Source organism: Castor canadensis, chromosome 10 (genome assembly GCF_047511655.1).
Source record: "Castor canadensis chromosome 10, mCasCan1.hap1v2, whole genome shotgun sequence".
NCBI lineage: Eukaryota > Metazoa > Chordata > Mammalia > Rodentia > Castoridae > Castor > Castor canadensis.
The window spans coordinates 102,295,595-102,322,774 of NC_133395.1; the positions used below are offsets into that span (position 1 = coordinate 102,295,595).

At 37.5% G+C, this 27,180-nt stretch overlaps 1 protein-coding gene across 12 annotated transcripts in view; it reads left to right on the plus strand.

Annotated features, from left to right (window-relative positions):
- Positions 1 to 27,180, plus strand: part of Thrb (thyroid hormone receptor beta) — a 407,107-nt gene that overhangs the window by 14,537 nt on the left and 365,390 nt on the right. For 2 of the 12 annotated variants that reach the window (XM_074043807.1, XM_074043805.1), the window contains exon 1: positions 25,149 to 25,786. The exons of 8 other annotated variants lie outside the window; for them this stretch is intronic. The gene's annotated coding sequence lies outside the window, so the exon portion shown is untranslated. Of the gene's footprint in view, positions 1 to 25,148; positions 25,787 to 27,180 lie in introns of those variants that run through there. 2 more of the 12 variants (XM_074043797.1, XM_074043795.1) reach the window with 1 other exon arrangement.

Genomic DNA, 27,180 nt, shown 5'->3' on the forward strand with positions numbered 1-27,180 from the left:
CTTCCTCAGCCCTAACTCTGTCCATTCTCTCTAAGACCTTACTCTTCTGTGATAGCCGAGTGGTCTTGGCAAAGTGCATTCTCCCCTACCTAATAACTTCTGTTCTTGCCTCTACCATGTCATTTATTTCCCTGGAACAAGGTTTCTCAACTTTGGGCTCTCCTAACGCTCTGTGCATTATGAGATGTTTAGCAGCACCCTTGGCCTTTACTCAGTAGCCTTTAGTCATTAGCATTGACTTTCCCTCCCTCCCCTACCGGCCTCCTCTGTGGCAATCAAAAATGTTTAAGACATTGCCAAGTGTCCCCTAGGGCGCAAAATCACCACCATTGAAAAAAGCACTGCATTGATCTTAGTTCTTTATTGGAATCCCTTCCTCCTCCAAATTTCTCATCAGTTGTAGTGCCTATTTGTTAGGATCCTGGTCTTCAAGGGAGGAGGCATTCCAAAATCTGAGAAATTGGAATGTTTCCCCTACTTGATTCTGATACATCTCCTGTCCCATCTACCACTAGCCTACTCCATCTAGCAATCTGGAATCATTGCTCTCCTCTCAGTTTCTTTTCCCTCTCTTCTCCCTTTCTCTCTTCATTCCCCATTTGCATTGTGGACAAGTGCAATTGGAGGATGCCACTTTGTATTTCTATCCCCTTTTAAAAGGAGTTCCTGCTTAATTTAGTAGCAAACTGTTATAACAAATAAGCTAGTGAATTATATACTAAGACATAGCATGATATTAAAATTACCTTCATCCATTCATTCTTTTGTTATCCAACATTTATTTATCTGGCACTGAATACATGCTACATACATGTTTGGGCACAGTGGTCAGCAACCTATCTCCCATCCCTCTAGATATGTGCACAGAATGATGACGTGAAACACAGCCTCATCAAAATTAAATACATTTTTATTTTATCAATACATGTATCCCTTAATTATGGTGACTGAAAGTACAGAAATTCAGTATTGTCCCAGGAACACTCACAATTACTGACAGCAATTCCTAGATTGAGAATTATAACTCTATAGATTAGGATTATGAAATTACTCTTCGAATTGTAGAATTGCCTTCTGTGACAAGCAAACATAGTATATGAGTGCAGTCCACTTGGACAAATGAATTTCATAGTTTAACAAGTTCCTTAAATGAAATGTTCATAATTATTTCACACTCTAGCTTGTTGGCATTTTTTTATGTAACCTGTTCCTGCTTTGCCTAATCCAGCAGTTGTGCACATTTTTAGGCAATGCACTCCAAAGAGGCTTCCAAGCAATCAGAAACAGGATGGTGTTGCTTGTGCTTTTTTGGCTGGGCATAGGTTGTGGAGAAAGGAAGTAGGGCAAAAACCACAGAGGAGAGGATTGTGAAGTGCTGGTGTTCCTCAGAGATCCACTGCAGGGTACGGCCTTCTTTGCCAGGTTGTGTGTGCAGCACGCGTCTTGTGGAAATGCGTGGAGAGGTCAGGCTCCTTGCTTTGGTGGAGCCTTAAGGTAGTGGCCCAGGCAGTTATTGCTGTGTTTCCCCATCTCTCCTGACTAAGTACTAAACATTCACTTCTCAGGATGTTTTCTGCAGACCAGAAGCTGTTTAGAAACACGGAATCTGGGGCCCCAGCTTAGACCTACTGAGCCAGAATCTGCATTTGACAAAGTCCCTCCATATGGACATGGGAATTTGTGAATTTAAGTCTCTACTAATTAAGTGGAAAATTAAAAGCATGAACTGTATGTAAAAAGGTTACCGTGGTAACCCTGTTGTATATTGACTAACCCCTGTAGGTCCCGTTTACTACTTTTCGTACTTGGTTACCAACACATTAATGAACGTTAAATCAACAAAATGAGTTAAAATAAACATGAAATTTAAGTAAAAAAAAAAGCCCCTAGAATGGAAAGCATTAGAGTATATCGCCTGTTTTTGTAATATTTGTTTCATTAAAAAATGTGATTCCCCCACATCCTCAATATGTATGTCTCAGGTCATAATTGCAAAATGGAATTCTGAATGGGGTTATACAGTAAAAAAAAAAGAAATATTAAATACCGTATTTGGCTTCGTATGCATTGGCCAGTCTTCCACTTGAGATAATGAGATTATATTCTCTAATTCTGATTCCTGAATGAGATGTCTAAATAGCAAATAAAAATGTTAAAATTATCTCAATTGCAAAGCAATGCCAATAAGAATTTAAATTTTTCCCTCAATTTGAGAAAACAATACTGTATCAGGGAAATATCTCAAAATTCCTCTAAAGATACCTTTAAAGTAACACTCATCTTAAATTTAAAAAATCAACAACTGTAGGCTAGCCAAAGGACATACATTAATATACAATAATTTTGAAACCAAAAAAAGACCCTAAGTTATGGGAGATATAGGATGTCCCAAAAATGCTGAGAAGTTTTCATATCTTCAGAAAAAAATGCTGCAAACTTACAAGAAATTATTTAAAAGTTTGGTCCTTTACATTTATTCACTCATTTAAATGACTTTCCAGATTTTGGAAATGATACAATAAAATGCTATTTAAAATTTATTAAATTTTTTAGTAAGTTAAAATTTAAAATGTATTACTCAAAATTCACAGCTCTAAATGAGTGCAAAAGAAGTTTGGATAATGAAACCCTGAGACTGTAGCAGTAAGCCTTCGAAGTCATGAGACCTAGAGAAGGAGGAAAACCAAGTCACTCCTGAGGGCCTGGTCTGAGTGAGGGGAGCCTGGGGGCACTGGGTGTCCGATTTCACCATGTGTGGGAAAGGAGCAGCCCTTGGGGTGAGGCCCAGGCGCTTGGTTGCTGAAGGGTGCTAATGCCAGGCTGAGATACAGTTCCCGGGAAGTGATTTCTATCTTCCAGGCAGGATCTGTGCCAGCTAAGCGTTGTCTTTGAAGAGCCTGTGCTCCGTGAGGGTGGCAGCTGCAGCTGCAGCCTGGAGCTCTTGGCCTCCCCACTGTTGGTAGGGCCCCTGACCTGAGACTGTCATAGAAGCTGCTCCTCAGAAAGGCCTCATGAGTTATTTAAAGCCTCATTTTATTAAACATGATTTCAAATAGCATTTGAAATAGTTTGTCCATTTGTAGAATCTTTGATTTAGTAAATTAAAAATGATGCTGTCTATATTCTTTAAGAATACTGTCTTGGGTGGAAGTGGTTTTATGTGGCATGAAAGATGAGATAGCTAGTATTCCCTATCAGATATAAGTGTTAAAGCATATGGCCTTTAAAGAAGCGGTCCTGTTTCTTTGTTTCACAACTAATCATGAATAGCACCTTCTTTTTGATAGTATATGACTTTTTTAGATTTTTACATATATGTACACATATATATTCTGCATGTGTATATTCACACACAAATGAGGTATAATTTGAGTGTATGGAATTCTATCATATATCGTATATATTAAATATAATTTGAAAATCAACATGAGAAAGGATATTGGAGACATTATAAATAATAGCACTTGTAACGACTTACATTTACTTATTTGTAAATGAAATAAATTACAGTTCCTCAATGTTGTGTTTGATTTTTGTAAACTATTATTATTTTATACATTAAAACATTAATTCAGATAATATCAACTTTTAACCATTTATATTTGTTAAAATGTATTTTTAGCAATTTTTTTCTTCATTAAAAAAAATCTGACTTCATCTTTCAGGTTCTGGCTTCTTGTTGCATGAGAGTACAGGTGTATAAAGTAGGCCTGTTGTCACTAGACTGATGAGAACATGACCAATTTTGAGACGCATGCCCGATAGAACGTTTAGTTTTTGGCTATTGAAAGCCACATATTAGTGTAATGGTTTTCCTTTGTGATTTATCATAGATGTAATGTTCGTTTAATTAAAAAACATAGCTCATTGTATTGTCATTCTCCTATCTGCAGTATATTGGACGAATATCATTTATACTTTTCAAATTAGTAAGGAAAGCAGATGTTTCAACATGCACCCATCTGATACAAGTCCGCACAGTGAAATGCGCTTCCTCACCTGTAAATGTCTAAGATTTGAACTTCTTCCTATACCCGCGGTCCCATGGTTTCCTACATATAATACTCATGATCTGAATAATCTTCTGAGCTGTCAACAATTAGAGGTTTTTAATTTAATTTTTAATTCAGTGACAATGACAGAAGCCTTGCTGGAAGGATAGTGTATTTGAATTGTTGCAGCTGTGTTTTGTTTGTTTGTTTTTCCCCTCACCTATGAAACCCGAACCAGAACAACAACCATTACTCCTACAAGTTCTGGTAGATCTGTCACAATGTCTAGGATGCCAAATAGCTTTGTGCCAACTCAAAACTCAAAAGAGGTTTTGGTGGTTATTAGAGCTGATAGAGCTGGGAAGTGTCATAAGGCCTGATGTCTGGGATCATCCATGGGGCAGTATGATTGATTAGTGATGTCTGCTATGAATGAGGCGTGGTGGGCTGAGTGCCTTGTGTTTTCTTACCCTGTGCCTGTACCTAAGGAAGATACTGTACCATTGGGTTGCTTGACTTTATGTTTTGAAAGGGAACTGTACTTGCTCTGAAGATTTTTTTTTAGGTTTTTCAACAGTAAGCTTTATAAATCAAGAAGACTACATAAGAGTGATTTTTTTCAGTACTTGGGATTGAACCCAGGGCCTGGCACATGGTAGATAAGTGCTCTACCACTTGACCAAAGTCCTTAGCCCTTTAGTTTTCTATTTTGTTTTTAGATACAGTCTCACTAACTTTGCCTGGGATGGCTTCAAACTGTGATTCTTCTGTGTCTGTCTCCCAAGTAGCTGGGTTTACAGGTGTGTGTCACCATGCGTGGCAAAAGTGATGCCTCATTAGAAGGTTAAGTGCAATACCACCTAAAACAAAGTGTCTAGTGGACTTATTGTTTCTATTCATTTTCTGCATCCCAAGACTATGTAAAACTACATCATTAATAGTATTTTAAAAATTGAGATATAGAATTCTTTTAAGAACATGCTAGGTTCTCAAAATAAAATTGGAGAAAATGCTATGTATTACAGTTTGAAGTGCTTAAATTGTATTTTTATTTCATGGTCTATTCTATTTCCCAATTAACAATACTCATCCTCTCAGAAAGCTTTGTCCAGACCCTTTACATGAAGAACAAGAAGAAAATAGTTTGAATGTAAGAGGATAAAAAGGTGGACAGTCATGAAAAAGCTCCTGTTGGGTCTATCAAGCTAGGAAGGTAGAAGAACTGGCAATGAAGGGAATATAGTGCAAAACTGCTGCCTGACAGTCTCCATGACCTGCTTATTTCACCAAGAATTAGGTCTTCTGTCAGTCAGTTTGCTTGGACTCCCAACTTACTCATGAGAAGGGCTACATAGTGTTCCTTTCCATTTTACTCAACTGTCTGTCAAATCTGGAAGCCCATAATTGTTTGCATTGTAGTGAGCAACTATAAGATCCACAGGAATTAAGGAACTGAAGAAAGAAATCTTTTGTACAGTTGGGTTTTGGCATTCTTTCTATACAGAGATGAATCACCTTCTTTCTTCAACAAGTTCAGGACTTGACTTTGCCAAGACCGACAGAGACAGTGGGAGGAAACAATTAGCTTTGTGTTAAAGCCCCTTGCAGAGCTGAAATTCCTTTTCAGGAGCCAGTAATCTCCAGGACAATATGAATTGGGGCCAGATGTGTCTGCGCATTTAGGAGATTCTTGCAGGAAAGACCTAGTGCTAGATCCCATTAGACATGTCAAGATGGTGCCATTCAGGTAGATGGCATGTGGTTTTTGGAACATCAGTTCAGTATTCTCAGGAATGAAAGTAGGTTATAGGAAGATCTCAGAAATCCTCTGAACATCTTTGTCCTGTCATGTACACTCACAGTAGTATCAAAATAATATAGTAGGCAATGTATAAACCTGATGGATAGCCTGGCATATTAATATGACTACTCCCACAAAACAGCTGATAATGACCTGGGGAAAATGTGCATAACTTCTATGAGTTTTAGTTTCCAGTTCTATAGGAAAATAAAATTGGTTACATTGAGGGATTGATCTCAGACTTACACTTGCTAGTCAGATGCTGTACCACTTGAATCACTGCAACTTCGCAAGCCCTTTTAACATTGATTATTTTTGAGATTGGTTTGGTTATTTCTGAGATAGGGTCCTACCTGGACTGCAATCCTATTATTTATGCTTTCCCATGTAGCTGGGATGACAGGTGCATGCTACAAACTTTTTGGCTGGGCTGGCCTCAAACTATGATACTCCTGATCTTTGCCTCCCAAGTAGGTAGGATTACAGGCTTGAGCCACCATAAGAGAAATATTTTTAAAAATTTTCCTACCATATGGTACTACAAAGAATATAAAGAACAGGAAAACCTGAAAGAGAAAAGGAATTGGTGTTAGTAGAGCTGTCGTTTTGGTCTGAAGGTTTTGAGAGTCTGGCTGACTTTCAGGCCATTTTCTCCTAGTTGGGAACAGGAAGGTTGCAGGGTAGGAGAAGGGAAAGGGACAAAAGGAAAGTAATGAAAATCCGTACCTTCTCTATTCATAAGTATTCTTTTTTAGATTTTATTTTTTGAGGAAAGCATGTTTCTCATGGTGTCCTCTTGGACAAGATGGAGATACGTAGGACCTTTCGCAAGTTAAACAACCATATGCACAGTATGGTATTGTGGAGTAAAGCTCTGCCAAGAACCACAGGCTTTCTGCCTCAGCCCATCTTATGGCTGCAGGGAAGGACACCGTGAAGACAAAGATGACATACTTATCAAATGTCCAGGAGTCACAAAGCTGGAGAGGAAGAGTCAAAATGCCTAACTACAGAGACTGGATTGAGAGATCTTCAGAAGCCAAATCCAAAAGACCTGAAGGAGGAGGCTCTCAAACCTCAACATTTCATTAGATGTTGGAGACCCAAATTCTGAGAGACCACCAATCATCAAATTAGTATGAGCTGATAAATAATATGGGTTCCTGGGTCCCTATTGTGTATTAAGATTCATGAAAACAGTGATTGTCACACTCAAGCTGCATCAAAATCACTCGGAGAACTGGTTAAAATTCAGATTGCTTGTTCAGATCTCCAGGGTTTCTAATTTGGTAAGACTGGGGTTGAGCTGGAGAATTCATATCTCTAATAAGTTCCCAAGTTGTACCGATGCTCCCAAAAATTTGTATGAGAAGAACAATCTTGCTCAGACCCAAGAGGTAATTGTTTTGTTGTGATTTCTGGAAGTATTGTGACAATCTGGGTTCTACTCTTTTACTCAAAACAAAATCCAGAATCATGGCACAATTCTGGAAGCCAGGTGATATTAAGGACCATTGAAGAAAGAGGAATGTACTGAGAAAAGAAAATCTTCAGAAATGTTGTAGCTGCCTCAAGCACTTGAGTTTGATGGGTTGGCGTGTCCTAGTTACGTGTGTCTGCATTGGATCTAGATCGACCTGGCTTTGATTCATACTTCTGCCCTCCTTTGTATCCTTAACAAACCCTTCCACAGTGTTTACTAAGTAAGCAGCAGGCACTGTTCCAAATAGTCTACATCTGTTAATTCATGTAATCCTCATAACAACCTTAGAAAGTAGGTTTAGAGAGGTTGAACAACTTTACTAAGGTCACATAGTTAGTTAGCTCACTGGAGTTGAATTCAGGCAGTCACGTGAAGTTCAATGTGACTTAAGTACTATGTGGCACAGCCTCTCCACTATTGGCTTCTCTCTGATGATTAACTTTGAGTCTTCATTAACATTCCCAAAGTGTTGGTGACTCATTACCTTCCTCTTAAAATGAGGAAATCCTTTCCTTATAGATTATTTTGAAGAATCAAATTGGTAGTATTTGTAAAGCACCAATCTAGCGTGTCTGGTGTTTAGACTTCTGTGATATTCAAGCATAACTAGTGGCAGTGCGTTAAGTTAGTGTGGCTCAAATTAACTCAGGGTAACAAAATCTACCAATCAGTGATGGAATCCAAGGATGTGTCAGGGCTTCATTCAGCCTTAGTTGTGATTCTTGGAATCCAAAGGACCCTCCATAGAGACAGACATGGATGGCATCTACACTTGGAGGGGGAGGCTGGCCTTAAACATTCTGAGTTTAAAATTCTACCACTACGTAAAACATTGGCTTCATTCATTCAAAGTGTCATCTTTATCAGATCTACCCATTGTTTTCCTTCACTCTCTTGAAGCTTTGTGCTTGTTGTAAAAGATCCTGCCAGGCATAAAAATACATTGTATTCTCCGTTCTTTACTCAGACCTCCCTCTTCAACAAGGCAGACACCTGTTCAGTGTAATGCTCTTGAACACTTCACACTAAATAAGTTAATAAAATGGATTATCGTATCCAGTAGCTGTTTCTTTTTTTACTAGCATACATTAATTGTACAAAGTAAGTGGTTTCATTCTGACATTTCCATACATGAATATAATGTACTTTGTTCACACTCCTTCTGTTGTCCTTTCTTATCTTCTTTCACCCTCCCCTTTCCCCTAACACATCCCCAATAATCCTTTTACTTTTATGTCCTTTTCCCCTAGATCATGCATATGAGAGAAAACATATATTTGCCTGAGTATTTAATATAATGATCTCCAGTTCCATCCATTTTCCTACAGATGACATGATTTTTTGTTCTTTATGACTGAATAATACCCCCATTGTATGTGTGTGTGTCGGAGGGGGGAAGGACTTGTGTGTATCACATTTTCTTTATCCATTTACCCATTGATGGGCACCTAGGCTGATTCCAATAACTTGGCTATTGTGAATAATGCAGAAATAAACACAGGTTCCAGAAGCTATTTCTTGACTGATTTTCTTATACTTCAGTTTTCCTTAGTCATGATGTATTTTGAGTTTTGCATGTATCTGACACCAACATATTTTAAGACAATAGTAGCATTTTCATGGATATTTTGTTATACTCAAAGAAATAGATTGAATGTTTCCCAGATTTACATATTTCTAATAAGGAGAACATCTGAAACATCTGAAGACATGAGAGAAGAGCGTTTCTAGGCTTCCCTGGATTGTTGGTGAGTCGCACAGCCAGGGTAAGCAATACCAAAGGCCCATGACAGTGACATTTGCTCAAGACTTTCCCAGCTCCTGTGCAACTCCTGCAGGTACAGGCAGCTCCCTTAACAAAGCTGTCACAGGAATTAACAGTTAGTTCATGTTGAAACTGGGATTTGAATCCAGAGATTCAAACCATAGGGTGCAAATTATATGCAAGTATGAATTTGATAAAAGCAAGAATTCCCTCTCCAATTTAAAAAAAATTCTGGTTAAAGAGCAGACTAGACATAGAGTAGAACAAATTCCTGAATTTGAAATTACTTAGCATACAGCTAGGACACACCTATTCAAGTTCAGGGAAAGCTTGGCAATATATATAAAAACAAATCAGCACTTAGGCTTGTCTTGATGAGAATGCACCAATAAAATGTAAATGGGATGGGAGGGAACAACTGTCCTTGCAAAGAAATCACAAACAACCAGCTAACTTCTCATCAACAGGAGATGCTGGGTGAGAGCAGAAAGTGCATTTTGAAATGCTGAGCAAAATTGCCAACCCAGAATTCTATACTGGTTAAATTATAATTCAAAACTGAGGGTGAATTAGAAATCTATTCAGATAAATAACCACCCAGCTAATCAATCACTCACAGAGTCTAGCAGAAAGATTTACTAAAGGATATACTTGGATGATAAGAGAATTGAAGTGGAAAGAAGGACTAGGTTGGGGGAGGGGGAGAAAACAAATCCATAAACATAATGAGAAATCTAAACAAGTATTGTTGGTAAAACAATAACAAGAGTGATAGAAACTATATTGATTAAAAATAATGCAGATTCCGAGTACTATACTAGCATGGGATGAGGGTTAGAGGGATGTAACACCTTCTACTATCTGTATATTATTTTAGGGAAAGTGAGAGATATTGATTTTTTTTATTGGTATACAAATTTGGAGATAATTGTAGAAACAAAATATTAGATTTCTAAACCAATGGAGAGAAAAAAAAAACATCAGTTTAATAGCAGGAAAGAAAAGACTACAGAAAAAGTGTGATCAGTAGAAAGCAACAAAAATATGTATTTGGATGAAAACAAATCCAAATAGATCTTTAACCATGAAAAGGTAAAAAAACTAAAGCTCTTCATTTTTGAAGACAAAGATTGCACATTGTATAAAAATACAAAATGTAGGTATACATTTTTAAGTATCAGACCTAAAAAGAGTTATTCAAAATATTTGAAAGTAATGGGATAGAAAGAGTCATCAGGAAAATTTCAGCAAAAACAAAGCTACAGTGGTAACATGCACATTAGGAAAAGATGTTCAGAAGAAGTCTAAGAAAGACAATGTTATCAGCATTGATCATTTGGGCCAAAGTTTAATAACCAGACTCTGTGTTATTTGTGCATTTGTGTTGAAATGTACCATATTTACCAAGTCAGTGCAACTATGTCTTAAGGGTATTCTTGCATGTTTTTCAAGTGTTAATGCTCTTTGAAAGAGAATAGCATGAAGCAGATAATTTCATTGGTGTCCTCAGTGGTAGCATTGTGACCTAAATGATCAGTGGCATCTATGGGTAGTTACTCATTAATACTTAGAGAATAGTTGACAGCATTTGCTGACTGTCACCTTCCAAGTCTGCCTTTCTAATTCCTGAGAGGTACTCTGTTCACCATGACACTCTAGGTCCAAATTAAGTATACTTTTAAAGCAATTTCTAATCAAAGCAATAATTCCCCAAGCAGCATATTTCATTTTTAAATTTACTTCATGTAGTGGTAACATAATTACCTGTGCCTTGAAAACTTTAGTATCAATGGGGGTCTTTAAGAGATTATTATTAAATTTAGAAATGAGTGCGAGTGAGAGAGGCCATCCCTCCCTGCCCCGCCTTGACTACTTTTCCAGTGATAAAGTTGTGTAGAAATCTTAACCCTTTGCTTCTGCCTAGGTTTCAGACACATCTTCCTTTCTGTTTGAATGGCTGTGGCTACAGGAAAAAGTGCTAGGCTCTTACTAACCAGGCCAAACCACTCTGTGTTGGGACCAGGGCCTGAGTAGATCCTGCAGGATGAGTTTCCCTTTTGTCCAGGAGAGAAGCCAAGTTGGGTAATTCTTCAGCAATGGGAGCAAGGGTCATAGTATAGGTGGAAAATCATCCTTGTTCCTGCATAGGAGCAGATTGGCCTTTGGGTACCAGCTCTACTCACTGGGTGCTTTGCCAAGAAGAGGGTGGGGCCAGTAGCCAGAGAAACTGGTTTTTTTTTTCCCCAGGCTTCTGGGTCATTGCTGCTGCCTCTCAGTGCCATTTGAAAAGCACCTTGAGGAAACTTCTCACTGGCAACCAAAGAGCCCACTGGGTATAGGGGAGGAGTGTGGGTAGGAGCAAAGGAGGGTTTTTCTCCCCTCTTGATCTTGCAGATGCATGGCAAGTGGATTAAACTTATTCATCTTAAACAAAGAGCCAAAGGAAACAGTTTAAAGCAGTGTTTTTCTATCTGAATTTTGAGGCTTCAGGTAAACTGATTTCCTTGCTGCTTATTATAAAACAATTTTAATCACATTGATAGTTCTGGGCTATTTAATAGTTTGGATCAGAGCTGTGATCTCAGCTAAGCCTTGCTCCTGAAAACTCAGCAGTGGTTAGTACAATTTAATATAAAGTACTTCAGTTCTGAAAATTTCCTTAGGAAAACCATCTTCTTCTTATAGGAACAGTCTGTTGCTGTTTGACTTGGGTCCTTTATTCCAGAAATCATGTGGCTTTTGACTGTTTTGTTAAGGTCAAATCAAATGTAAATCCGTTCAAAGGTACTAGATGGTACCATTTGTAAGCTCATATTTACATCGAGCTACCGTCTGTTTTGAATGATCTTTTCCATTTCATTATTTACCAAAATAATCTCTATTGTTAAATTCAGCAATACAGAAAGTAAGCCCACACCCCTTCAGTGACACTCACATGACACTATGTACCCCTTGTATGCTACCTTGAAAAAAAAGGTTTTTTGCAACATGTGATTACAACACATGAAATTCTAGAAAGTCAGATTGGAAGGAGACCAAAGGCAGTGGTAACTTGTCTGAGGCTCCCACTGAAATGTGCTCATGACTTGGTGTTTGTACCTAAGTCCTTGCCGTCAGAGACCCTATCCAGAATGTCACTCTGCTGATGAGCTTTTAATGTCTACTCATTCATTTATAACACTTTTGCTTATTATTCTGATGACAAAAGCAATAACTGCTCCTGGTAGAAATGTACCTGTTACCTTGCCAATCACCCTGAAATGCTGGTGTATTTCCTTCCAGGCATTTTTCTGTGTTCATCATTGTAGAAAAACAGGATAAGAATTTTGTAGGCTGCTTTTTCCTCCTTCTGTCTGATGAACATTATTACATGTCGTTGAACATTTTTGCTTCGCATTACTTTGATTGCATGGCAACCTATAATACAGATGTGTCATAATACCTAAAATGTCCCCTTAGCAGCCATTGAGAAGGCTCCTGTTTTTTAACATTGTGATGTTATCTTTAACATAGCTGACATATTTCACCTGCTATATGTAAACACCTGAGTATAGATACTACAGTTGTCCTATAGCTTAAGGAATTCTTGGAAGACCAGGGAGTCTTTAAAACCCATTTTTATATTAGTTTACTAGATTAAATGTCCTACAGTGAAAGTAAACAAAGTCAGATCAAATCTGAGGACAAATCTGTTTGTCAAAAATGACTTATGCATTAAGTTAATTAAGTACATTCCTATTTTATTAGCCACCTGCAAGAAGTGTTAGAGTACTCTGCTATAACTTTGATAAAGCCTGTGTCTTCTTGGTGCATTTTATAATGCTAATAAAACAAATAACAGTAGTACTAATAAAATAGCACCTACTATTTATTGAGAGTTTACATAGCTATGTGTCAAGCCCTTTAGAAACAATACACTTACTCCTCACAACAGCTCAGTGAAATAGACCCTGAAATTAACCACTTCACAGAAAAAAAAAAAAAAGATCTATAGCTCAGAGAGGTTAAATAATTTGCCTGAGGTGGCACAGTGAGTGAGTGTCCAAATGCAGACTTGAATCCAGGCCTGACTCATTCTAAGAACCAAGACTGGCTGGCATCTCCAAGGTGATTCTGATGAATCTTTTTATTTTGATGATTTAAATTTCTTTGTCAGCAGTGGTTCTTAACTTTTGGGCTATTGCAGAACCATTTGACAGCTGTACTACTATGCAGAAAATGGCATATATACATGCACAGTTTTGAGTCAAATTTCGGCCTTCTAGCTTGAAAACTAGGATGGTTCCTTTAGGTCTAATTTTTCAGACTTCTAGAATCTTCTGCCAAAATGCAAATAAGAGGAATACGTGAAGAGCTTACCAACTAAAATCATGACTTTTTGTTGAGGGTAGACAACGATGCCAGGAAGCACTTGTTACAAGTTTTACCTGTCCCTCATTTGTTTTAGTGACCATTTTGTGACTAGCTGAAACTTAATCAGAACTATAAAATAACTCCCAAGATAGGGTCTCACAGCCAAATAACTAATTGTCAAGACAATCAATCATTACTTAGTGAATTATGAGACAAAACATTAATGTTCTCTTCCCTTATATTGGGATAGGTTGAAGGAATGAAAAGAAATTGTTTAAATCTTACTGTTACAATATGTTACAATGGTAAAAAATATGATGAAAAAAATCATGAACAGTAAACTGAAACTGTGGTTTGAAAATTTCCTATGCAAATGATTTAAAGTAAATTATTTTGCAGTGTAGTTTGATTCTGAGCTCTATGAAGCCATGAGATTCATTTTTTCACTGTGGTATGCAACAAGAAAAGAAATAACTTCGGTATAATTTTGGAAACAAAAAACGCTATTGTTTAGCCTTTCTGTTTTGCTGTTCAGATAAGAGAGTCTACCAGGTAATACATTCTAAAATGCCATAAGAAAATCTGCTAAATAAAATGAACAGAGAACAGTATTTTTTCTAGGGGAAGTAGAAACAAAGAGATGGGGACGGATGCCTGGTGTATGTGGCTGGAAGTGATTTCTTAGAATCAAATGGCTATAATGTAACCTTGCTCTGTGTCTTACGCAAGTAAAAATGCAGCTTTATGTCACCAGTATACAAATAAACACATTCTCAACTTAAAATATTTATATTGCAAGCACTTATATAAAAACAAGGTACCTTGAATTTTTCCTTTCAGAATGCTTATGATATGCAGCATATTTAAGGATTGCAGACTCTATCTAAATGTCATTTTCCCTGCAGTACTGTTGGTTTGGAGTTGGAGTTTCCTTGTGAGTCCTCTGGCTGTAATTCTTCCAGTGCTTAACTGGCTCCCCAGGAGCAGGCCAGATGTTCACAGTGGAACTTCATCCTCTCAGGCCACTGATACTGCTTTTACTACACTATGTGTGTGTGGGGAGGGTAGGAGACACTTGACTCAGTTCATTTCACCGTTTAAGGTTGAGCGGAGAAAAACTGAAACTATTAGCTAGATTAGTAGCAGCCAATGCACTAACTAGTACCCTACTGAGCAGAGTAGCCTGAAAAGTGTTAAGCATGTACAAACTTACTGAGAGACAGTTATATCCATTCACAGTTGGGGAAAAGACCTCCGCCCCCAGACATACTACACATACTTATTTTTAAGTGGTTTGGGATTTGAACTCAGGGCTTGCACTTGCTAAGCAGGCACTCTACAACTTGAGTCACTCCAGATAGTAATTTCAGTTTTCTGAAATTTCTCAGACAGCCTCAGAGCTAACTTCAAATATACTTTGGCTAAAAACCCTTCTCTTGTCTCACTTGCCAAGTCTATGCGATGCAAAGGGTTCTGGAGCTTGCTGCATCTCTAAAGAGGGCTCGGATACAGTCAACCAAATGCAGCTGCTTCTTCTTGTAGGGATAAGAGATGTTAGGAGAAGACTGTTCTGCCAGGTATACTCAGCCCACAGTGACTGTCTTTTACTGTCAGTGTTTTTCTTTTCCTTTACGTTGATATTTAGAGTGTGGACCAGAGCTAGGGATATGTGGCTCAAAGTGGCAGACAGCCTGCCTAGCAAGCTAAGGGCCCTGAGTACCTCCAAACAAACAAACAAACCAACAAACAAAACCCAAAAAACCACCACCAAAGAAGTAGAGTCTGGGCCAGGCCAACCCCATAGATGTACAGTGGGAATGTTTTAGAAATGTAGAATCTCAAATTCCAATGACATTCTTCTCAGAAATAGATAATTCAATCCTAAAATAAGTATGTAAGCATAAAAAGTCCGGAATAGCCAAAGCAATCCTGAGCAAAAAGAGCAATGCTGAAAGTATCACAGTACTTGATTTAAGATTATAATATAGAGCCATGATAGTAAAAACAGGCACAAAGCCTGATGCAATAGAATAGAAGACCCAGAAGTAGGTCCAAGCAGGTACTTTCATCTGATTCTTTTGAAAAGTGCTGGAAACACATATTAGAGAAGACATAGCCTCTTTAATAAACGGTACTGGGAAAACTAGATCTCCGCATGAAGAAGGCTGAAACTTGATCCCTATCTCTCACCCTGTAAATCTGGGCATGGTGGCACATGCCTGTAATCTCAGCACCTGGGAGCAGAAGGCAGGAGGGTCACAAGTTTGAGGCCAGCTGTGTGCTACATAGTAAGACTCCATCTCAAACAAAGCAAAACAAAATGAGATGAGACAAGACAAGACAAAACAACTCCCCAACCCGAAAAACTTAATTCAAAATGAATTGAAGACTTTATGTAATACCTGAAACTTTGAAACTACTAGAGCAAAACATAGAGGAAACATTTAAAGATACAGGTATAGGCAAAGACTTTCTGAGTAGGAGTCCAATAACTCAGGAAATAGTAGCAAAAATTATAAATGTGATTGCATCAAATTAAAGAGCATCTGCACAGCAAAGGAAGCAAGTATGAAAGTGAAGAAAAACCTACAGAACAGGAGATCTTTGCTAGCTATTCATCTGACAAGAAATTAATATCTAGAAAATACTGATTTCCAAATATTAAACATCAAAAGAACAATCTCATTAATAAATGGACAAATGAATTAAACAGACAGTTCTCAAAAGAAGTACAAATAACCAGTAAATTACATGAAAATCCTTAGCCATAAAGGGAATGCAAATAAAAACTACATCGAGATTCTATCTCTCTCCAGTCAGAATGGCTGGAAATAAACAATAACAAATGCTGATGAGGATGTGGGAAAAAAAGGAACCCTTATTCACTGTTGCTGAGAATGTGAATTAGCGTAACCACTATGGAAATAAGCATGGCGGCTCCTTAAAAAACTAAAAATAGAATTACCATATTCTCCAACTATACTACTCCTTGGCATACTCCAAAGGAATCTAAGTCAGCATATAATAGAGATATTGTAGCACTAGTCACAAAAGCCAAGTTATGGAATCAGCCTAGGTGTCTGTCAACAAATGAATTCATAAAGAAAATGCAGTACAATGGAGTATTATTCAGACCTAAAGAAGAATGAAATTAGGATATTTGCAGGAAAATGGCTGGAACTGATGATCATGATGTTAAACAAAATAAAATAAGCCAGACTCAGAAAGACCACTATAACATGTTTTCTGTCAAATGCAGAATCTAGATTTAAAAAAAAAAGACATGAAAGTATATTATGTAGATATATGCAAATATCATAATGAAGCCCATTATTTTGTATGATTGATATACACTAAAAAAAAAAAGTGGATTCTCAGGCCTCAGCCCAGACCTGCCAGACCAGAATCTGCATTTAACAAGATGCCCTGGTGATTCATTCATGCTTGAGAGGCTCTGCTTTAAAACACTGAAGCAATACTGAGTAATTACCACAGCCATGATCCTGAAGAGTTCTTGTGGCTCTCAAATGTGCCCAGCCCATGAGGCAGTGTTGTCACTGAGAACTGTGACCTGATATTTCTGAGACTGATAGGTCTAGAAAGTGCCTAGAGTCCTTTCTGTTGAGAGTCAATCGAAAAATTTCCCTGGTAATCTGCTTCTTAAATGGATTACTTAATGACTTAGTGATGTTAAAATAGTCCTGTTTTTATTTAAAAAAAAGTCAATGAAGTCTGAGAAAATTCTTGCACAGATGTAATGTTTTGAGAGATGTTCTTTATGTTATTAGCATATTGCCTTTTAAGACTACATTAGAGAAGGTTGGAAGTTGGGTCAACTGATGAAAAAGTGGGAATCTGTGTTCTATTTTATTCTTTAGGAAAGTGTACTAAAACCTTAGGAAGTAGTTTTTAGACTAGAAGAGGCATTCTCTCATTCATCCGTCATTCATGTCTATATCCTGATCAAATGCCAACTGTTCGTTTCCATGGTAAGAATGCTGGGAGAGCCCCAGAGGCAAAAGGTCTTTATGGACCTGTCCTGAGGGAACTTAGGCTGCCTAGAAAAAGATGTTAGAGGATGCTAAGTATGGCTCTCCTAACCCAAACAGGGCCTCTACTCCTCAGTGCTGCCCAGTGACAAAGAAGACTTAGAGGGTCTACATCTTCCTGTCTTTTAAGAAAAAGGAAAAACCTACATTTGTGTGTGAAATCTAAAGGTTTTCTAAAGTTAGTAAGTAATTCAAGTTTTTGTGAATCAATCCATCCTCCCTATTCTCCCTACCTACCTCTTGTCCTACCCACTCTCTCCTTCCTTCCTTCCTTCCCTCTTTCTTTCTCTCTCTCTTTTTCTTTCTCTCTTTCTTTCCCTCCCTGTCTTCCAAATAATATGTAGTCTAATGAAATTCAACTACAAACACAATTACACGAAGCTTATTAATTTTTGACACACACATACACATAAATCTACCCCTACACAAATCCCCCAAATTTGTGATGTTGTTCCTCTTTACCCCTGTATTTTCTCTAGAATGACAAATCAGAAATTAGGCCAACTTACAATTGATCACCTTTGCCTCTTTACTCTGTACCTAGGATAGATGCTAACAAGTAATTTAAATAATAAAATTTCCAAAAAAGAATTATTAATAAGCCTGGGTAGTATATACACAGGTTACTGAATGATAGGAAATTGTTAAGCACATTTATCACTGTCATGTACAAAACTCTATTGCATAGTCTCATGAGATGGAGAAGAACCTGGTTTCATTTTAAGGCATCTCTATCTGAAGACAACCAAAACAGATTGAATGAATGTATACTATAAGCTTCTACAAATACTTTCAATTTATTTTTAAATGCTTTGCCCTGAAAACTAAAAGGACTTTGCTTTTTGTCTTACTGAATTATGAGAAGATAATAGTTCACAGAGAAATTCAGTGAAGCAGCTGAGAAAATGCTTTAAAATCCATTTCAGAAAGTGCAGCAATAGCAGTGATATCCAAACAATACCCCCACCTTACCTTCTTCAGCCTACTTAGACTAAGACTGGGCCCAGAGACATCCATTTCTCCTCATCAGCCAGATGAATTGGAGTAGTAAAAATCAATCCTGAGTGTCATCAACTCTTATATACAGTACTCTTTTTCTCTGCCTTTAAAAAAAAAATCCTTTGGAATGAAGCCAGAATTCTTTTAAGCACTTTAGACTTTCTGAAAGTTGGAAAGAGAGGTTGCCAAGAATTGTCCAAGTAAAGATTAACTTTTGAGGTCAAAATTCTTATCTGAACAGATTGAATAGTCTGATTTTTTTTAAGTATTGTGTGGATACCAGTGTTTCCATTTACATCATAAGTAATGATTTAACTGAAGCTGTGCCGGCAACATCAACTTACAGCAACATGAAAACAAAATCACTTTTTCAATTCACATTTTTCACTGATGCTGACAGAAGAAAATATGGGATAATGGAAGCCCCCAAATTGGATGAGGTCTCTCAAGACCTCAAAACCAAGAGTTTGATAGAGAAGAGAAGGCAGAAAAGGAGTATTACCTGCGAGTGGAGAAGCCAGCGTTCTTGCTACAAAGGTTGAAGAAATAATTCAAAATCAAACCTGACTTTCCATTTGAGATGCTTCCCACCTGTGCTTAGTTAGGAGCTGAATAATGGCGGTGACTGGTCCAAGGACTGGCACTGTAAAGGCCTGACCCTTGTTTAGATTCTCCAGTACAAATTTTCTAGTCTACACTGTATTTAAATAGATGTAAGTCTTCATTCCCACAGTGGTGAATGCAAGGCCAAGTCACTCAGATAAGGTTTCTCGAAGTAAAAAGTGCAAGAAACACCATCACTGTGTGCATTCATCCTTGCTCTTTTCACAGTTCAAACAGAATTCCTTTTCTGTGCCTGAGACTCAGTTGTGGAGACTGTTGGTTAGAGCTGTTACAGAAAATATCATTTGCTACTTGATCTTTTGTATGGTGCCTGTGAAAAGTAAAGCTTTAGTGTTGGGGGAACCTCAAATTCTCCTTTGAATGGCCTTCATGGTCTTGGAAGTGATATTGAACCTTCCCAGGTATCAGTTTTCTTATCTCTAAAATCAGAAATTACATCTTCTCTTACATCTTGTTCCTCTCTATAAATCTGGTTCTAGGATTTCATGTCTGTCTCTCACCAATAATAGAAATAAGAAACATGGAACTGTGAGAAGAGGGGGAGATCAGATATTCTTTATGAAAGAATGCATATGAAACTCATCTTCTGTATTCAAAAGTAAAGTATAGATATTCCTTAGTTAAGCCACACCTGCCAATTGTAAATGACAAACACAGGTCCAGGTTTCTGGGTTTTTTTGTTGTTGTTTGTTTTGGTGGCACCGAGGTTTGAACTTAGGGCTTCACGTTTGCTAGGCAGGCACTCTACCACTTGAGCTACTTCCCCAGCACCAGTTTTAAAGTGTAGTAAAAACTATATTTTATTCTTATTTAAAAAAAAACAGCTTTATCGAGATATGATTCACATACCATGCAATTTACCCATTTAAAGTATATACAGTTGGATGGTTTTTAGTATATTCAGAGTTTTAATATACTTACCTTCATCACTCCAATTTTAGGTCACTTTTATTACCCTAAAAAAAAACCTCTTTTTCATTGTTCAATATTTGTTCCCCTTTCCTCCAGCCCTAGGCCACCACAAATTGACTTTCAGTCTCTATTTGCCTACATTATGTATCTCAAATGTATGAAATTTTACAGTATGTGGTCTTTTGTGATGAATTCTTCCATTTAACATAATGTTTTCAAGGTTTATCCATGTTGTAGCACATACTTGTAATTCATTTCTTTTTATTGCTTAATAATATTCCACTACATATGTCACAAAATATCATATTTTGTTTATTCATTTTAATGGGCATTTGTGTTATTATGAAAAATGCTGCTGTGAGCCTTTGAGTATGAGTCTTTTGAGTCTGCTCAGGCATATATATATACTTTTTCTGTTTTTTTTTTTATTTCCTTTATTCATATGTGCATATAATGATTGGTTCATTACTCCCCCACTTCCCCCTGCCCCCTCCCTTTCCCTCCACCCCCCATCATCTTCCCCCCAATCCCTCGCCTCCAGGCAGAAACTGTTTTGCCCTTATCTCTAATTTTGTTGAGGAGAGGGTATAAACATTAATAAGGAGGACCAGGGGTTTTTGCTAGTTGAGGTAAGGATAGCTATATAGGGAGATTCCTAGTTTTGCTTCCATGTACATATGTGTTACTTTCTAAATTGATTCTTCCCGAACTAACCTTTTCTCTAGTTCCTAGTCCTCTTTTCCTATTGGCCTCTGTTGCTTTGAAGTTTCTGCATTTGTTCCTTTGCATTGAGGACAGCAAATGCTATCTTTTTTTTTTTTTTGAGTTACCTACCTATCCTCATACCTCCCATGTGTGCACTTGCCTTATCATGTGATCAGAGCTCTATCCCTTTGTTGTGTTTGCCCTTGATCTAAAGTCCACATACTAGGGAGAACATACTACTTTTGGTCTTCTGGGCCTGGCTAACCTTGCTCAGAATGATGTTCTCCAGTTCCATCCATTTGCTTGCGAGTGATAATATTTCATTCTTCCTTGTGGCTGCATAAAATTCCATTGTGTATAGATACCACATTTTCTTAATCCATTCGTCAGTGGTGGGGCATCTTGGCTGTTTCCATAACTTGGCTATTGTGAATAGTGCCGCAATAAACATGGATGTGCAGGTGCCTCTGGAGTAACAGTCTTTTGGGTATATCCCCAAGAGTGGTATTGCTGGATCAAATGGTAGATCAATGTCTAGCTTTTTAAGTAGCCTCCAAATTTTTTTCCAGAGTGGTTGTACTAGTTTACGTTCCCACCAGCAGTGTAAGAGGGTTCCTTTTTCTCCACATCCTCGCCAACACCTGTTTTTGGTGGTGTTGCTAATGATGGCTATTCTAACAGGGATGAGGTGGAATCTTAGCATGGTTTTAATTTGCATTTCCTTTATTGCTAGAGATGGTGAGCATTTTTTCATGTGTTTTTTGGCCATTTGCTCGGGCATATGTTTTTAATATCCCTTGGGTCTATATCTAGGAGTAGAATTTCTGGGTCATATGGTAACCTTATGTTTGACCTTTTGATGATTTGCTAGACTGTTTTCTAAAGTGGTACACCATTAACATCCCTAACAGCAGTGTATAAGGGTTCTCATTTCCCCACATCCTTGCCAATATTTGTTCTTATTTGTCTTTTTGACAATAACCATCCTAAGAGGGTGTGACATAGGATTTATTTGTGGTTTTGGTTTATATTTCACCATGGCTAATCATGCTGAGCACCTTTTCATGCATTTATTAATCATTTTTGTACCTTTTTAGGGAAATACCATCTTAGATCCTTTGTCTACTTTTTTTTTATGGTACAGGTGTTTGAACTCAGGGCTTACACCTCAAGCCACTCCACCAGCCCTTTTTTATGAAGGTTTTTTTTGAGATAGGGTTTTGCAAACTATTTGCCTTGGCTGGCTTCGAACTGTGAACCTCCTGATCTCTGCCTCCTGAGTAGCTAGGATTACAGGCATGAGCCACTGATGTCCAGCTCTTTTGCATACTTTTAAATTTTATTTGTATATTTTTATTATCAAGTTCTTCATATATTCTAGATATCAGTCCCTGATCAATTGTATGATTTTCAAAAATTTCTCTCATTCTACATTCCATTCTTGAATGCATTTCTTTATTTTTTTTTTTAAGTACTGGGGTCCCAAAGTTCAAAGGCTATTTATTACACAGACACATGAATAATCTGTCTGTATTCCTAAAATAACTAGGATGCAGCAGGATCATGTAACATTATGTAAAATGGGTGTTTTAGCTGAGAGATTTGCCACCAATATGAAAATTAATCTCTAAGTTGTGGAGAGGTTGTCAAAAGATGTCTGATTTAAATTGCCATATCCTACCATAAATAAATATGTATGCAACACCACTGTGTATTGGGGTTGAATAAGAACAGTTGGAGGAATGATTCTCATCTAAATAGGGCTGATAATTGTGATGGCAACACAAAGCTTTTCAAAAATTCTAGATATATGATAAGGTTTTATTTTTAAATTATTCTTTGGAGATTTTTGGTTGCTTCCTTCTATATACTTTCCAAATGTTGAATATTTCATTAGACATTTTTGTGTAGCTGTCATAAATAAAAATGTATTATATATACATACATGAATGCCTATATACATATATGTAAAGTCATATATCTATATATCTATATATGTAATGATGAGGATAGGTTCTGAGTATTGCATCGCTAGGTGCTTTTGTCATTGTGCAAACATCATAGTGTACTTACACAAACTAAGATGGCTATAATGTCACTAGATGATATAATCTTCCCAGACCACTGTGGTATATGTGCCTCTGTCATTGACCAAAGCATTGTCATATGGTGTGTGATTCTGTGTTTATGTGTATGGATATGTATAAATAATCTCACCAAAATCAATGATGTTAATGTTGTAAGTAGCCTCTTGAGTCAATTTATAGAAATTTTCAAAAGAGATAACCCAGGTTTAATTCACTCACTGAACAAATAACCATTGAAACATCCAAATTGCAGGCTGTGGGCTAGGAACTGGAAGTATGGTGGTAGATAAAAAGACCTGGATTGTACCTCATGGAATTATAGAAAATAAGGAGAAAATACAAATAAATGTAGGGTTGCCCATTTTTTAAATTGCTATGAAGGAAAAGAAAAGGGTGCTAAGAGACAAAACTAGGGAGGCCTATTTCAGGCTGGGCTGGGGTCAGGGAGTACTTGAACACACAGGAAGGATTAAGTGGAGACCTCACTTAATGGGGGAAGAAACATTGCAGCCAAGGTAATGAATGACATGAGAAGGCCATGAAGCAGAGAATTTGTTAGGTTTAAAGAAAGGCCAGAAGTCCAGCGGGACAGAAAGATGATATTTGAGTTGGAAAAGGATAGGAGGCAAAATCTGGAGGCAAAATGGATAGGAGGAAGTAGGAGTCTGTTAACATAGGATCTCATAGGCCATATCAAAGAGTTTGAATTGATTGATAGGCCATTGTTGAATGATAGGCCATTCAACAGAGAACAGTTGAATGGTTTTGAAGATTTGACAGAAGGATTACATGCTTTAATATAAAATTTAAAAGAACATGCTAGCCACTTCATGAAGATTGATATATACATGTAAGGTAGAAACAGAAAGCAGATGACTGCTTAGAGGCTTTTACAGTTCCTAGAATGACCGGGATGGTAGGTTGGACTAAGATGAAGGAGTAGAAAGCCACATAATGAGTGAATTACGGAGTATTTTGGAGAAATAGTGACATGTTGAATGTGTGTTCTAAAGTAAAAGCGATCCTCTTACCAGCTTTATGACCTTTGGAAAATTTGCTTCTTAAAAGTACAACGGAAGTGACAATAGGAACTCTATCATGGAATTGTGAAAATAGAATGAGTTAGTAATGCTGTGTATGTCTACAAACAGCACATAGTGAATGCTTCAGTTAAGTATTGCTGTTATAAATTGGTTTTATTACTCAAATGGACAGTCATTGGTGGTGCTTTAGATGGGTAAGAGGAAGGATATGTGGACTGGGTGGTTGGTGATGCCACTTCCAAAGATGGAGGAAACTGTAAAGAAGCAAGATTTTTTTTTGCTTCATTTAATTTAATGGTATCTTCTGTTATCTCTTAAGAGAAGCACGATTTGATGGAAAGATCCAGAATCTAATTTTGAACATGTTTTCTTGAGTGTGAGATGTCAGCTAGCTGGAATCAGCACTCAGAGTAGTGTCCTAGGCAAGGACAAAGCTTATAGTCAAGATTTACTAAAATATAGTGAACATATTTGCAAAATTGTCAGCACTTGGAAATAACTCAGCCTTGTCCTACCTAGACTGATAGTAGGTATCCCAATGATTTGACAAGCCTGGATTTCCTGGGAGAGAGGGAAGATATGGCCAAAGCAGTGAAGAAATTGACATCAAGTTCACTGTCTTTGGAACTTTACTCCTCCATTTACTTGGGTGACCTTGAGCAGAGTTACAAGTGCAAGGGTCAGAGAGAAATCACGAGTAAATCCACAGTAATGTTTTTCCTATAGACTGAGTTCTCTACCACCCCACCTAAATTTGCCTTCATTTTTATTACCATATGATTGTTGTACTGAGGGTACATTGTGACATTTACAAAAGTGCTTACAATATTGACTCCCTCCACCATTCTCCTTTATCCCTCCTCCCACCATTCTTAGAATAGTTTCAACAGGTCTCATTTTTCCATTTTTATACATGAGTACCTAATATTTCCACTGCATTCACCTCCTATACTCTTTCCTTATACTCCCACACACACTGGTACCAACCCCCAGACAGAACCTGTTTTACCCTCCTGTCCTCCATTGGTGAAAAAAGACATTTTTGTTTATGTAACATAGCCATATAAGGAGTTTCATTGTGACATTTCCATGTATTTGTGTTATAACTTGAATTGGTTCATTCCTTCCATTTTTCTCCTTTCTACCTCAGTCTCCTTTCTACCTCAGTAACAGGAATAGTGAGGTCACAGGACTAGAGTAAGGGAGTAAGGACCTTGCAGTGGGCACAGAATTTAAGGATGTGACAAAAAAATTAAGTAACTAAGACAAATATTTTATTGTACTATTTAAAAAATCAAAATCAATCTTTTTAGAGATCTGTGATGAAAAAAATATTAATTTTAAAATACAGAATTCTTATTACTGATTTCTCTTTTGGCCTCGGCTTTATTACTCACTGGGCAACTGAGACAAGGTGATAGCAATGAAAAAAATGCTTCCTTTCCAGCCCCTAAGACCATTCTCGTTTTTGCATCAGTGGATTCGTGTAGTCCAGTCACCTCCAGATGCGGACGACTCTAGAATGGGTCCTTACCCCTGTGATCCTGGGTAAACTTGAGCTTGGTGCCTGAGCCCCCGGCTAGCCCACCCCTCTTCTATCAGTTGCAACATGGGTGTTGAAGCAAGGTTCCTGGTTGCCCCTCCACTTTAGTTAATCCAGATCCCGTGACCCTGGAACTGTTGCACAAACACGAAGTGAAATCATCCAATGCTCGAGGAAAGACTAGCGTTTAAAGGTCAGCTTTGTACTCATCGGCTGGAGACTGACTCCCCAAGTGACTCTCCGAGAGCCTTGTGTGTGCTTGCAACAGTGACTGAGAAGATGAGCGTTTCCATTCAGAGTGGGGAACTATTTGCTTTGCAAGGATCTCTGGTTGCCAATAGGAACAGCTGCTGGTCAGGAGCAGGCAGAAGATGAGTGGAGGTCCCCACACCGGAATTCTTCCTTCTGGTTTTGACTTAGAAAGCTAAAGGTACATGTGGTGTCTCATGGTATGCTGCTCTTTTCCATGAAAATCAGAAAATTTCCATGGTAAACAATTTGGTAACTTAAACGTTGTCAGCAGGTGCGTAATGAATAATTTATGGACAGATCTGTCATAGTTCACACATTTGTGGAATTTTGAGCTTTTTGTGTCACTATTTTTACAACAAACTCTGGGCATGGGGAGTGAAAGTTTAAAAAATTATGCTATTTGAGTATTTTTATTTCAATTTACAGAAAAATGGCCATAATCTTTAAAGTACTTTGTTGCAAATGTAATACACTGTCATAATGTGTTTTTGTGAATGATTTGGGTGAAACAATAATGACTGAAAAGAAAGAGTTACTGGCTCAGTCCTAAGCTGCCATGCACACCAAATACATGTCAATGGCACTTTAAGATTGCAACATTTTTTTAGGTGACCTTCAATACCAGTTGACTGTATGCACCTTAATCTCTCCCTCAAAAAAAAAGCTGAGCCTGACATAGATTGGTCAGTTTTTGTTGGTTTTTTTTAAACCCAGGTTTTCATTTACTTGTGCTTTACAATGCCTGGCTTAATTTGTACAGAAGGATAAAGTTCATTATTACACAAGTCAGAAGCACATTTTTGAGTTTTTAGGAAAAATAAGTAAAGTGTTGTCATGAATGGAAACTGAAAGTGCTTGTAGATACACCAGGTGGTACATGTTTAAGAGAAAAAATAAAGAATGCTTCAGAAATAATGTAGAATCTAAATGTACAAGAGGGAAGAAAATGTCATTTCTTATAGTGAGTTATCTTCCAAGCATTGAAATTCATGACTGAAAGTTCAGAGGAAATAAATATCAGGACAAATCTAAGGGTTGCCAATGTGTAAATATGGAGTCTGTTGTAATTTATGCTGACCTGTCACCTGTCCTGCAGAAATCTCTTTTTGAGTATTTTTTCCTCATTTCACTAGAATTAATACAAAGATGTTTCAGGCATCGAATAAATATCACTTGGTCCTTGAGCTGCAGTTGTATAGTATACCATGGAAGATTTTTCTTACAGAACTAAATAAGGTTTTCAATGATATAAAGTAAAAAAATGCTAACAATTAAGTTGGGACACTTTGTTCAAAGGGATCTAGTTTCTTTCCTTGCCTATCTCTTGCTCATTCTGTTTCCTTCTAGCTCTCCAGCTAGCAAACTCACCTCCCTCTTTCCTTCCTTTTCCCTTCCCTCTCCCTCTTTTCTTCTTTCTCCTTCCTTCCTTCCTTCTTCCTTCCTTCCTCCCTCTCTTTCTCTCTCTCTTTATTTCTTTCCTCACTCATTCTTCTGATATTCACTTGGATGATTAGATGTCAAATTGCCTTATTTCTACCCCTATGATTATTATTTTTAAATCAAAGCAATAAG